We start from the raw sequence: 12844 nt of genomic DNA, 5'->3' as shown, positions 1-12844 counted from the left end.
TAAGTGGAAACGGATGCGCCCACAGAACCGGCAGCAGAACTACCCGGGGGCCTCTCGCGGCCCCACCGAGCTCCCCTCAGGGCCGCGCGTGCCTGGATTGTTAGGTCCCGGCGTCCCGACTGTGCATGTGGAGGGCGGGGCGATGGGACCCTGAATCGCTGCTGCGACAGAGAAATACGGAAACTCACGCCCTGGGGGCTGACCTTTGATTTGGGAAATCTACTTCCGGGTCTGCAGGAAACTGGGAGCTCTGGGAGGCGGGGCTTGGAAGGAGGAGGCTGTGGGCGGGGCCTGGGAGGAGGGCCGTGTGTGGGCGGGGCCTGCGCGCCTCCCCCCCTTGCGTTTCCGGTCTGCCTGTACTTCCGCCTGCGGAAGTGGAGTCTGTGCGTCTGAATCCACGGCGAAGTGTTGGGTGTCAGTGGGGCTGCGCTGCGCCCACTGCAGCAAGTTAAATGCTTCAGATACTTCTCGGTAAAAGCTTCGAGTTAAGGGGCCGCTCTCACTGAATGCGGAGATGTTTCTTACTCAGCAACCTGAAATGTGTTTAAGTGAAAAACCTGCACAGTGACCGTGTCGTGAGTCCAGCAGATGCGACTCGGCTGCGGCGGCGCAGCGCCCGCGGTGCGGGCGGATGTGCGCGCTGGTTGCACTGGGTTCATCTGTGCCTCCAGCACACAGAATAGGTCATTTACAAGGGGAACTGGAACGTGACTCGCCACACTCGGTGTGGTCGGAATGTGCAATTTCACACTAAAGACCACAGAATGTAGTTTCAGTCTCTGTTCCCCATTCACCTGGGAGGCAGAGACTCAGCGCTGGGCTCAGTTCAAGGACTTCACAGGATGGGATCTGGGCAGATCGCTCACCTGGTGCCGTCATGCTGAGTTTGGGGTTCTGGCCCAATCTATGTGCAGCATGTGGGGTGGGATGAAAGTTTACATCAGCCTCCTTGTGCATGGGAGTTTACAGCATGGCCAAGACCACGACATTTGGAGGCAGCCTGGGGAACATCAGGGGAGCAAACATCAGACCTATTGTCTGTGAGCTGGAGAATGAGTGTCAGCCCTGGCCAAGGTGCTTGGATGTTGGCTGAGAGGCGTCAGGGATATCCACTTCTTATACTTATTTTTTTCCATGAGGTAAGAAGCTCAGCTCAGGTCCTTTGATGGGAGACACTGCAGGGCACGTGGATGTCATATTTGGTTTCCTGATAGGTGCTGACTTGTGGGAACAGGCTCAGGACAGGTCTCTTCCTGGCTGTGAGGACAGGAATTGATTGGCCTGCTTGTATCCTGTAGGAGAAGACACCATGCATAGAATATATATTAAGATTTACTTCATCAAGTGAAAATTTAAATCAACCAAATAAAAGACATGGAACATGTAACACTTAATTTAGCAGTTAAAGAATCATTAGCAGTCATTTTAAATATGAAGTACTGAGTGGTAGGATAAAATCAATTAAATTATCAAAGTGAAAAACATTTTACTTCAGATTTCATAGTATGGATATTATTAATATTGTCTCTAAGTGGAAACAAGCTCTTTCATACACTGTTCTAAGCATTAACACAGCGAATGAGCTTTTAGAGGCAGATTAATGACTAATAAATTTTGATGGACAATTTCAGAGTATTTTTAGCAATTTAAAAGATGCATAGAGGATTCTACCTTTTGGAGGCATCTGAAAAAATAAATTCCACATGTCCTCAACAGCATGCTGGCAGACACGCAAGTAACAGTACAAAAATTTAGAGACAAACGAAAATTGGCATCCTAAAAGTTCACAGACTGGAATCCCATTGGCCAGAATGGAATTTTAACAACTCCCTCTCACAGAAGGGGCATAGTCTTGAAGCATATTGGGGTTACCCAGAAGAGAAAAAGAGCTGGGACCAGGGGAGACTCACCCACAGATCATCACAGGACTCTGTCAGTTCCTTACAATTTTGAGCTGTCCTGGGACATTTCTGGAGTTCAACCATCCTCTGCTGCTCTGACTACCTATAGAACAAACCATGACAAATTGGTGTACCCAAATTTCAAGTCCCCAAATGGGAGAAAAATTACTGGGACCCAGACCTATTCAGTGTTTCAGTGTGAGACAGGTAGTGAAGCCCTGGACAAGACTGCCCTTTCCCTCATCTCAGATTCTTCCCCCAACTGCAGGTAACCCTCCAGGTTTTTCCATAATATACTTTCATTTAGGCTTCATTGCTTTTCTTCGTGTCATTTGCAAAGTTCCAAGATGTGCCCTGGTCCCAGCCTCTCAGTAATTATCCAGGAGTAGAATGGGCTCCTGAGTTTGGACCCTTGGAGGATATGGAACTCTTCTCTATTTCTCTCCATGTTCGTGTCTTTGCCTAGCGATGTCTTTTCACACAGTGTAAGTGGAAGAGACACAGGCTCCATAGGTTCCAACGCCGAATGATTGGTTAAAACTCCCATGTTCCTCACGTTTGTCCTTGTTCCATCTCACTTTGAATTATGTTAATGGGCCTGGGGTTCCTTGGTGCCTCAGGCTTCCATGGTTTCAGGTTCTCCTTCACCTTGTTTGACCCCAAGTGTTGAGGACTATGGCCCTGTCCCAGCACTTCAGAGGGTGCCTCCTGCTTCTTGCCTTGAGCCCAAAGGCTCTGAAGTCCTTGCACTTCACCTGTGGGTGGAGGAGGAGGTGGTCACTGAGTCTGCAGAAATCACAGGCAGATTTAAAGGTGAATATACTGTTGTAGTTTGAGAGATGAATATTGGTTTCAGAAAGGAGACATAGTCACGTGACCCTTTATGTGCCAACATGTTAACAATATTGTCCTGTCCAAAGCCTGTGTTGATGAGGGGTCCTAGGAGGATGGATTAGATGGTCTAACTAAGTTCTAATAAAGGTGAAATGAATATATTTCATCTAAGGATGAACAAATAAATTACTCTTTAAATTTCCGTAACCAAAACTGCCAGGTTTCCATAACTGCTCACACACTGTCTCATTCAGTTCAGGGTGTATATTGCCTTCGAAACTTGAACTTTCATGTAATAATCAGCATTTACAACGATGCATTTTTCTCACTCTCTTTCCTAAGAAACACTATTAAAATGAAAGTATCTTTCCGCAATCACTTAAAGCCACATCACTGCATACTTTTACCACTGTACTATTTCTCTGAGGGATGATCTGAGGACCAAATCTGTAGAGAAAAGCAGCCTGAAATCCAGCTGTCCTTTCCTCCTCTGTCAGTGGATCCTCAGAAAGGTGGATGCTGGACAAACTCCTTTAGACGGGATGCGGTTTCTAGGATGGCTGAGGAGGGGTCGTGAGGAAGTTTGCTTTCCAGCCTGACTCTTATACTGTTTCAGGTTCTTCTGACTGTTCAGGTGATCTAATCCAACCAACTTAATCAAGTCACATTTGATCTGATCCCTTTTTGAGGCCATGCACCATCATTTGTTGTTTACCATTTCCATACATTTTAAAAAATATGTGTACACATATGCATACTTTTAAAAACGTATATTTTCTCTAAGATTAAAAAAAAATTGTGGATATGTCTGTTTCTTCACCTTGCATTTTTTGGTAAAATATAAATAACATAATATTTACCATTTTAACCATAGTTAATTGTACATTCTGTGGCATTAAGTACATTCACACTGTTGTGCAACCATCACCATCATCCATCTCCAGAGCTTTTCATTTTCTACACCTGAAAACCTGTACCGGTTAAACAGTTCTTCCAATGCATAGATATAGACACAGGTGCATTTCTCTAAGTAATAATCATCATTGATATGAAGGTAAACATTGCTTAATGGCTCATATCAATGTCTCCATCTGTAATCCGTTACCTCCTGGGTCATCCTAGCCCTCTCCCCTCCCTTGTCTGTAACTGCCCGCTCCAATCCTGAGAGGGCCCCTAAGGGGCTCACATCCAGCGCAGAATAGCGAGCTCTGAGCCTCCTGCACTGCTCCCAGACCACCGGCAGAGGGCGCGCGATCGCGCCTTTTCTGTCCTTCCCCGGCGGACAGGCGTGTTGCGCATGCACATTCCGCCCTGGACCTCGAGGCCGCGTGTGCAGGGAGAACAAGGCCTCTGTCGCTTCAGGACAAGGTTGTGTCGCGTCTACAGTGAGTAAAATCCTGGTTGGGGTCGGGCTGCTGAGCAGGGAGCTTGCTGCGGCTTCTCCGGGATATTTTCTCTCAGCTGTCGAGCTAGAGCCTTGCATATTCCGGGCCGTCCCCGCATGTCTCGGTCCTCGGCCCCTCCTGCAGGGTCGTAACCAGGCTTCTCGTGCAGAAGGCCCCGCTCCCCGAGGGCTCGGGGGCGACATCAGAGCACGTGCAGCACCTGTTACGGATTCAAGATCGTTTCTGGGCAGAAATGTGGATACAGATTCAGAGAGAGGGAACCGCGTGGACAGTTGTGAAGGGAACGCACGAAATGTCCTGACTTTCGCTGGAAGGACCTCGGGACACGGAGGGGCCGGGTCAGGACACGCCCCGTCCCCGGGCGGCAGGAGAGACGTGTGCAGCTGCGTGCGCGCTTCTGTTCATTGTTAGCGGGTAATTTTTCCAAAACAGTGAAAGTAGTTGAAAAGATACTGAAAAATTGAAAAGTCGGTGTATTTAAATTCACAGTATTATAAACGTTAATATCTTATTTACATCCACACCATAACATTTCCTAGCTTTAAAGGCAGTTGCCTCATCTATACTGTATTTAAAATAATGCTCCTCAGCTTATCTTATTCTCGAATTGAAGTATTACCATGACTAGCATTTGCTCATGACCCAGTGAAAGTGTTAGATGACTTTAAGTTAATTTCAGCTTACTGACACGTTTTCTGCACTACCTCGCTGTGATAGACATTGTTAAAATAAATAAATCTAGGACACTACCAAATTTATTAAATTTTTATAAAAATAGAAGGTAGGGAAAATACTGATTTTGAAACAAAAGCTTGCACTCTAAATGAGAATATATTGTTTAACATTTCTTCGTAATCCTTTACGATTTATTGAAAGATATCCTGAGACATCTAAATTCTAAGTTTTATTGTTTAAAAAATCAGTTAAAACACATTCTGCTTACACTTAAAATCAGTTATGAACTGTGGCTCAATTATTCTGAGAGGTGAAATATTTTTAAACTATGTAGTAGTGATTTACAGTCTTTAAAAGGACATAGCAAGATTTCCTTGGAGAAACCCAAGCAGGGTTGGCTTTCTTTTCCTTTGTATTAAACTATACACCCTCTAGAACCCTCGCAGTGTTTCAATTCTTGAATATCTCATACATATGAGAATAACCATCTTGTCATCTCTAGTGCCGCATTTTTCTCTTTAATTTCAAAAGTGTTACCAGTGTGGTTCTACTGAAATGTTCTCTTAACAAATTCAGAACAAGCTGAACTGATGTGTTGGGTAACAGGTGCTATGTAAAGACAATCATTTTTGTTTTACTTATAAAGGTGCATCTTACCCTGTTTAACCTTGTGTGTGATGGTACTGGGTGGGCGTTGAGAGTATTAGTATTAAAGAGCAGCTTAGTGAATTAGCTCAGTTCTCACAACAGTGTGTGGATCAGCCGTGCACCCTCCTGAGCCCAGAGAATAGGGAAGAATTGGTGCCCAGGTGCCAATGACAGCCAAGAAATGTCTGCAGTATGGCTTTTAAGGTGAAAAGTGGGCTTTACAGGCTTGCAGTAATAGCCAGTTCTGAACTGTAAGGGGAAAACAAGGATTCACTCTGGATTTAGGAATTTAACCAAGGCCAAAGTACTAGTTACAGATGAACCAAGACTAGAACTCATTTTTTTTCTTCCTCTCAGACTTTCTTCTTTTTTAATTAATATAATAGATTAACTTCTTATTGAGATATTATTGACGTATACCATATTAGTTTCAGGTGTACAACATAGTGATTAGATATTTGTATATATAGTGAAATGATCACCACATTAAGTCTAGGTAACATCCATCTCCACACACTTATAATTTTTTTTTCTTGTGAAGAGAACTTTTCAGTTGTCCTCTCTTAATAACTTTCCAAAATACAATACAGTGTTATTAACTATAGTCACCATGCTGTGCATTACATCCCCATGACTTATTTGTTTTATAACTGGAAGTTTGTAACTTTTGACTCCTTTCACCCATTTCACCCACCCCCTAATTCCTGCCTCTGGCAACCACCAATCTGTCCTTTTATCTGAGGTTTTTTTTTTTTTCAGATTCCACACATAAAAGAGACCATATGGTATTTGTCTTTCCCTGTTTGTTTTACTTCGTTTAGCATAATGCCCCCAAGGTCCGTCCATGTTGTTGCAAATGTCACTCTTTTTTATGGATGAATCATATTCAGATATATATATATCTGAATTTTATCTGTTTTATTGTTATAAAACAAATAAGCCATGGGGATGTAATGCACAGCATGGTGACTATAGTTAATAACACTGTACTGTATTTTGGAAAGTTATTACAAGAGGACATCTGAAAAGTTCTCTTCACAAGAAAAAAAATTTATAAGTGTGTGGAGAAGGATGTTACCTAGACTTAATGCGGTGATCATTTCACTATATACACAAATATCTAATCACTATGTTGTACACCTGAAACTAATATGGTATACGTCAATTATATCTCAATAAGAAGTTAATCTATTATATTAATTAAAAAAGAAGAAAGTCTGAGAGGAAGAAAAAAAATGAGTTCTAGTCTTGGTTCATCTGTAACTAGTACTTTGGCCTTGGTTAAATTCCTAAATCCAGAGTGAATCCTTGTTTTCCCCTTACAGTTCAGAACTGGCTATTACTGAAAGCCCGGAAAGCCCACTTTTCACCTTAAAAGCCATACTGCAGACATTTCTTGGCTGTCATTGGCACCTGGGCACCAATTCTTCCCTATTCTCTGGGCTCAGGAGGGTGCACGGCTGATCCACACACTGTTGTGAGAACTGAGCTAATTCGCTAAGCTGCTCTTTAATACTAATACTCTCAACGCCCACCCAGCACCACCACACACAAGGTTAAACAGGGTAAGATGCACCTTTATAAGTAAAACAAAAATGATTGTCTTTACATAGCACCTGTTACCCAACACATCAGTTCAGCTTGTTCTGAATTTGTTAAGAGAACATTTCAGTAGAACCACACTGGTAACACTTTTGAAATTAAAGAGAAAAATGCGGCACTAGAGATGACAAGATGGTTATTCTCATATGTATGAGATATTCAAGAATTGAAACACTGCGAGGGTTCTAGAGGGTGTATAGTTTAATACAAAGGAAAAGAAAGCCAACCCTGCTTGGGTTTCTCCAAGGAAATCTTGCTATGTCCTTTTAAAGACTGTAAATCACTACTACATAGTTTAAAAATATTTCACCTCTCAGAATAATTGAGCCACAGTTCATAACTGATTTTAAGTGTAAGCAGAATGTGTTTTAACTGATTTTTTAAACAATAAAACTTAGAATTTAGATGTCTCAGGATATCTTTCAATAAATCGTAAAGGATTACGAAGAAATGTTAAACAATATATTCTCATTTTGAGTGCAAGCTTTTGTTTCAAAATCAGTATTTTCCCTACCTTCTATTTTTATAAAAATTTAATAAATTTGGTAGTGTCCTAGATTTATTTATTTTAACAATGTCTATCACAGCGAGGTAGTGCAGAAAACGTGTCAGTAAGCTGAAATTAACTTAAAGTCATCTAACACTTTCACTGGGTCATGAGCAAATGCTAGTCATGGTAATACTTCAATTCGAGAATAAGATAAGCTGAGGAGCATTATTTTAAATACAGTATAGATGAGGCAACTGCCTTTAAAGCTAGGAAATGTTATGGTGTGGATGTAAATAAGATATTAACGTTTATAATACTGTGAATTTAAATACACCGACTTTTCAATTTTTCAGTATCTTTTCAACTACTTTCACTGTTTTGGAAAAATTACCCGCTAACAATGAACAGAAGCGCGCACGCAGCTGCACACGTCTCTCCTGCCGCCCGGGGACGGGGCGTGTCCTGACCCGGCCCCTCCGTGTCCCGAGGTCCTTCCAGCGAAAGTCAGGACATTTCGTGCGTTCCCTTCACAACTGTCCACGCGGTTCCCTCTCTCTGAATCTGTATCCACATTTCTGCCCAGAAACGATCTTGAATCCGTAACAGGTGCTGCACGTGCTCTGATGTCGCCCCCGAGCCCTCGGGGAGCGGGGCCTTCTGCACGAGAAGCCTGGTTACGACCCTGCAGGAGGGGCCGAGGACCGAGACACGCGGGGACGGCCCGGAATATGCAAGGCTCTAGCTCGACAGCTGAGAGAAAATATCCCGGAGAAGCCGCAGCAAGCTCCCTGCTCAGCAGCCCGACCCCAACCAGGATTTTACTCACTGTAGACGCGACACAACCTTGTCCTGAAGCGACAGAGGCCTTGTTCTCCCTGCACACGCGGCCTCGAGGTCCAGGGCGGAATGTGCATGCGCAACACGCCTGTCCGCCGGGGAAGGACAGAAAAGGCGCGATCGCGCGCCCTCTGCCGGTGGTCTGGGAGCAGTGCAGGAGGCTCAGAGCTCGCTATTCTGCGCTGGATGTGAGCCCCTTAGGGGCCCTCTCAGGATTGGAGCGGGCAGTTACAGACAAGGGAGGGGAGAGGGCTAGGATGACCCAGGAGGTAACGGATTACAGATGGAGACATTGATATGAGCCATTAAGCAATGTTTACCTTCATATCAATGATGATTATTACTTAGAGAAATGCACCTGTGTCTATATCTATGCATTGGAAGAACTGTTTAACCGGTACAGGTTTTCAGGTGTAGAAAATGAAAAGCTCTGGAGATGGATGATGGTGATGGTTGCACAACAGTGTGAATGTACTTAATGCCACAGAATGTACAATTAACTATGGTTAAAATGGTAAATATTATGTTATTTATATTTTACCAAAAAATGCAAGGTGAAGAAACAGACATATCCACAATTTTTTTTTTAATCTTAGAGAAAATATACGTTTTTAAAAGTATGCATATGTGTACACATATTTTTTAAAATGTATGGAAATGGTAAACAACAAATGATGGTGCATGGCCTCAAAAAGGGATCAGATCAAATGTGACTTGATTAAGTTGGTTGGATTAGATCACCTGAACAGTCAGAAGAACCTGAAACAGTATAAGAGTCAGGCTGGAAAGCAAACTTCCTCACGACCCCTCCTCAGCCATCCTAGAAACCGCATCCCGTCTAAAGGAGTTTGTCCAGCATCCACCTTTCTGAGGATCCACTGACACAGGAGGAAAGGACAGCTGGATTTCAGGCTGCTTTTCTCTACAGATTTGGTCCTCAGATCATCCCTCAGAGAAATAGTACAGTGGTAAAAGTATGCAGTGATGTGGCTTTAAGTGATTGCGGAAAGACTCTTTCATTTTAATAGTGTTTCTTAGGAAAGAGAGTGAGAAAAATGCATCGTTGTAAATGCTGATTATTACATGAAAGTTCAAGTTTCGAAGGCAATATACACCCTGAACTGAATGAGACAGTGTGTGAGCAGTTATGGAAACCTGGCAGTTTTGGTTACGGAAATTTAAAGAGTAATTTATTTGTTCATCCTTAGATGAAATATATTCATTTCACCTTTATTAGAACTTAGTTTAAAATTAAAGCACTGAAGATAAAAGGAGTCAATAAACAACCCAGACTCTCAGCTTTGAAGCTGTCTTTCTAGTAGAGTGGAAAATAATTTTTCTATATTTAATTTGGAATTCATATTTTGGAATTTTCTCATCTCATGTCAAATATGGCCTTCAAGTTTTGAAGAGGAAAGCAGATTTTGTTCTGAATTTTTGAATATGTGTGCCACAGGATTAAATGTAACATTCCCATAACCTTGATTATTTTGTAACTACAAGCAAATGTTTTCTTTCTTTCTCTTAAAGCAATGAAATGTAATAGGTCTAAACAAGTTCTGTAAAATCAGTCATTCAAGTGTGCAAAACTAAATTCACCATTTACAAGTCACGTGTCTTGTTTAAGTCAGAGTCTTCTACTGAGGTTAGGTAATCAGGAAAGAGGATGGAAAAAGTCTGGGAATGATACATCTCTTTGTGAGAAATGTGTCTGACTTAGTGGTCATGATGCCTCCTCATCCCTCACTGAATAAGTTGCACGAGGGACTTCTGTCTCTGTGAATCTGAAAGTTTTCTTTTTCTTTTGACTCAGGAAATCCAAAAATCAAGTCCCAAGGAAGACTGAGGTGACTCTCCAAGGAGGTGAGGCAAATGGTGGGCCGTTTCACCCAGGACAGCACCTCCAGATCTTTAATACCCAGAAAGGGAAGAAGCGACAGTAGGGACCAGTGGTGCAGAGGGCTTCCCTACCAGAGGAGGAGGATCCCAGGGTAAGTGGAGGCTTATGTCTATCGGGAACCAGGGGATGGCATGAAATCCAGAGACAGGGTTCAGACATGCACAATTCTGTGTCCACAACTTCCTTGTCATTTCTCATCCAAGGATTGCCTACCTTGGGACCTCATCACCAGGCACATGGGTCCATAGAGACTTGGAGGAACAACCTCACTCCTACTTAGTGTCATGTCCAGGCTGGAGTTTATCCAAGTCTTTAAATCTGGCTCAGTCTCCTCACCGTTAGACCATCTAATCCATCCTCCTAGGACCCCTCATCAACACAGGCTTTGGGCAGGACAATATTGTTAACATGTTGGCACATAAAGGGTCACATGACTATGTCTCCTTTCTGAAACCAATATTCATCTCTCAAACTACAACAGTATATTCACCTTTAAATCTGCCTGTGATTTCTGCAGACTCAGTGACCACCTCCTCTTCCACCCAAAGGTGAAGTGCAAGGACTGCAGAGCCTTTGGGCACAAGGCAAGAAGCAGGAGGCACCCTCTGAAGTGCTGGGACAGGGCCATAGTCCTCAACCATTGGGGTCAAACAAGGTGAAGGAGAACCTGAAACCATGGAAGCCTGAGGCACCAAGGAACCCCGGGCCCTTTAACATAATTCAAAGTGAGATGGAACAAAGACAAACGTGAGGAACATGGGAGTTTTAACCAATATTTCGGCGTTGGAACCTATGGAGCCTGTGTCTCTTCCTCTTACACTGTGTGCAAAGACATCTCTAGGCAAAGACACGAACATGGAGAGAAATAGAGAAGAGTTCCATATCCTCCAAGGGTCCAAACTCAGGAGCCCATTCTACTCCTGGATAATTACTGAGAGGCTGGGACCAGGGCACATCTTGGAACTTTGCAAATGACACGAAGAGAAGCAATGAAGCCTAGATGAAAGCATATTATGGAAGAACCTGGAGGGTTACCTGGAGTTGGGGAAAGAATCTGAGATGAGGGAAAGGGCAGGCTTGTCCAGGGCTTCACTACCTGTCTCACACTGAAACACTGAATAGGCCTGGGTCCTAGTAATTTTTCTCCCATTTGGGGACTTGAAATTGGGGTACACCCATTTGTCATGGTTTGTTCTATAGGTAGTCAGAGCAGCAGAGGATGGCTGAACTCCAGAAATGTCCCAGGACATCTCAAAATTGTAAGGAACTGACAGAGTCCTGTGATGATCTGTGGGTGAGACTCCCCTGGTCCCAGCTCTTTTTCTCTTCTGGGTAACCACAATATGCTTCAAGACTATGCCCCTTCTGTGAGAGGGAGTTGTTAAAATTCCATTCTGGCCGATGGGATTCCAGTCTGTGAACTTTTAGGATGCCAATTTTCGTTTGTCTCTAAATTTTTGTACTGTTACTTGCGTGTCTGCCAGCATGCTGTTGAGGACATGTGGAATTTATTTTTTCAGATGCCTCCAAAAGGTAGAATCCTCTATGCATCTTTTAAATTGCTAAAAATACTCTGAAATTGTCCATCAAAATTTATTAGTCATTAATCTGCCTCTAAAAGCTCATTAGCTGTGTTAATGCTTAGAACAGTGTATGAAAGAGCTTGTTTCCACTTAGAGACAATATTAATAATATCCATACTATGAAATCTGAAGTAAAATTTTTTTCACTTTGATAATTTAATTGATTTTATCCTACCACTCAGTACTTCATATTTAAAATGACTGCTAATGATTCTTTAACTGCTAAATTAAGTGTTACATGTTCCATGTCTTTTATTTGGTTGACTTAAATTTTCACTTGATGAAGAAAATCTTAATATATATTCTATGCATGGTGTCTTCTCCTACAGGATACAAGCAGGCCAATCAATTCCTGTCCTCACAGCCAAGAAGAGACCTGTCCTGAGCCTGTTCCCACAAGTCAGCACCTATCAGGAAACCAAATATGACATCCACGTGCCCTGCAGTGTCTCCCATCAAGGGACCTGAGCTGAGCTTCTTCTCACCTCATGGAAAAAAATAAGTATAAGAAGTGGATATCCCTGACGCCTCTCAGCCAACATCCAAGCACCTTGGCCAGGACTGTCCCTCATTCTCAAGCTCACAGACAATAGGTCTGATATTTGCTCCCATGATATTCCCCAGGCTGCCTCCAAATCTCGTGGTCTTGGCCATGCTGTAAACTCCCATGCACAAGGAGGCTGATGTAAACTTTCATCCCACCCCACATGCTGCACATAGATTGGGCCAGAACCCCAAACTCAGCATGACGGCACCAGGTGAGCGATCTGCCCAGATCCCATCCAGTGAACTCCCTGAACAGAGTCCAGCGCTGAGTCTCTGCCTCCCAGGTGAATGGGGAACAGAGACTGAAACTATATTCTGAGGTCTTTAGTGTGAAATTGCACATTCCGACCACACCGAGTGTGGCGAGTCACGTTCCAGTTCCCCTTGTAAATGACTTATTCTGTGTGCTGGAGGCACAGATG

The sequence above is a fragment of the Diceros bicornis genome, chromosome 29 (genome assembly GCF_020826845.1).
Source record: "Diceros bicornis minor isolate mBicDic1 chromosome 29, mDicBic1.mat.cur, whole genome shotgun sequence".
NCBI lineage: Eukaryota > Metazoa > Chordata > Mammalia > Perissodactyla > Rhinocerotidae > Diceros > Diceros bicornis.
This window is presented reverse-complemented; position numbering follows the sequence as displayed.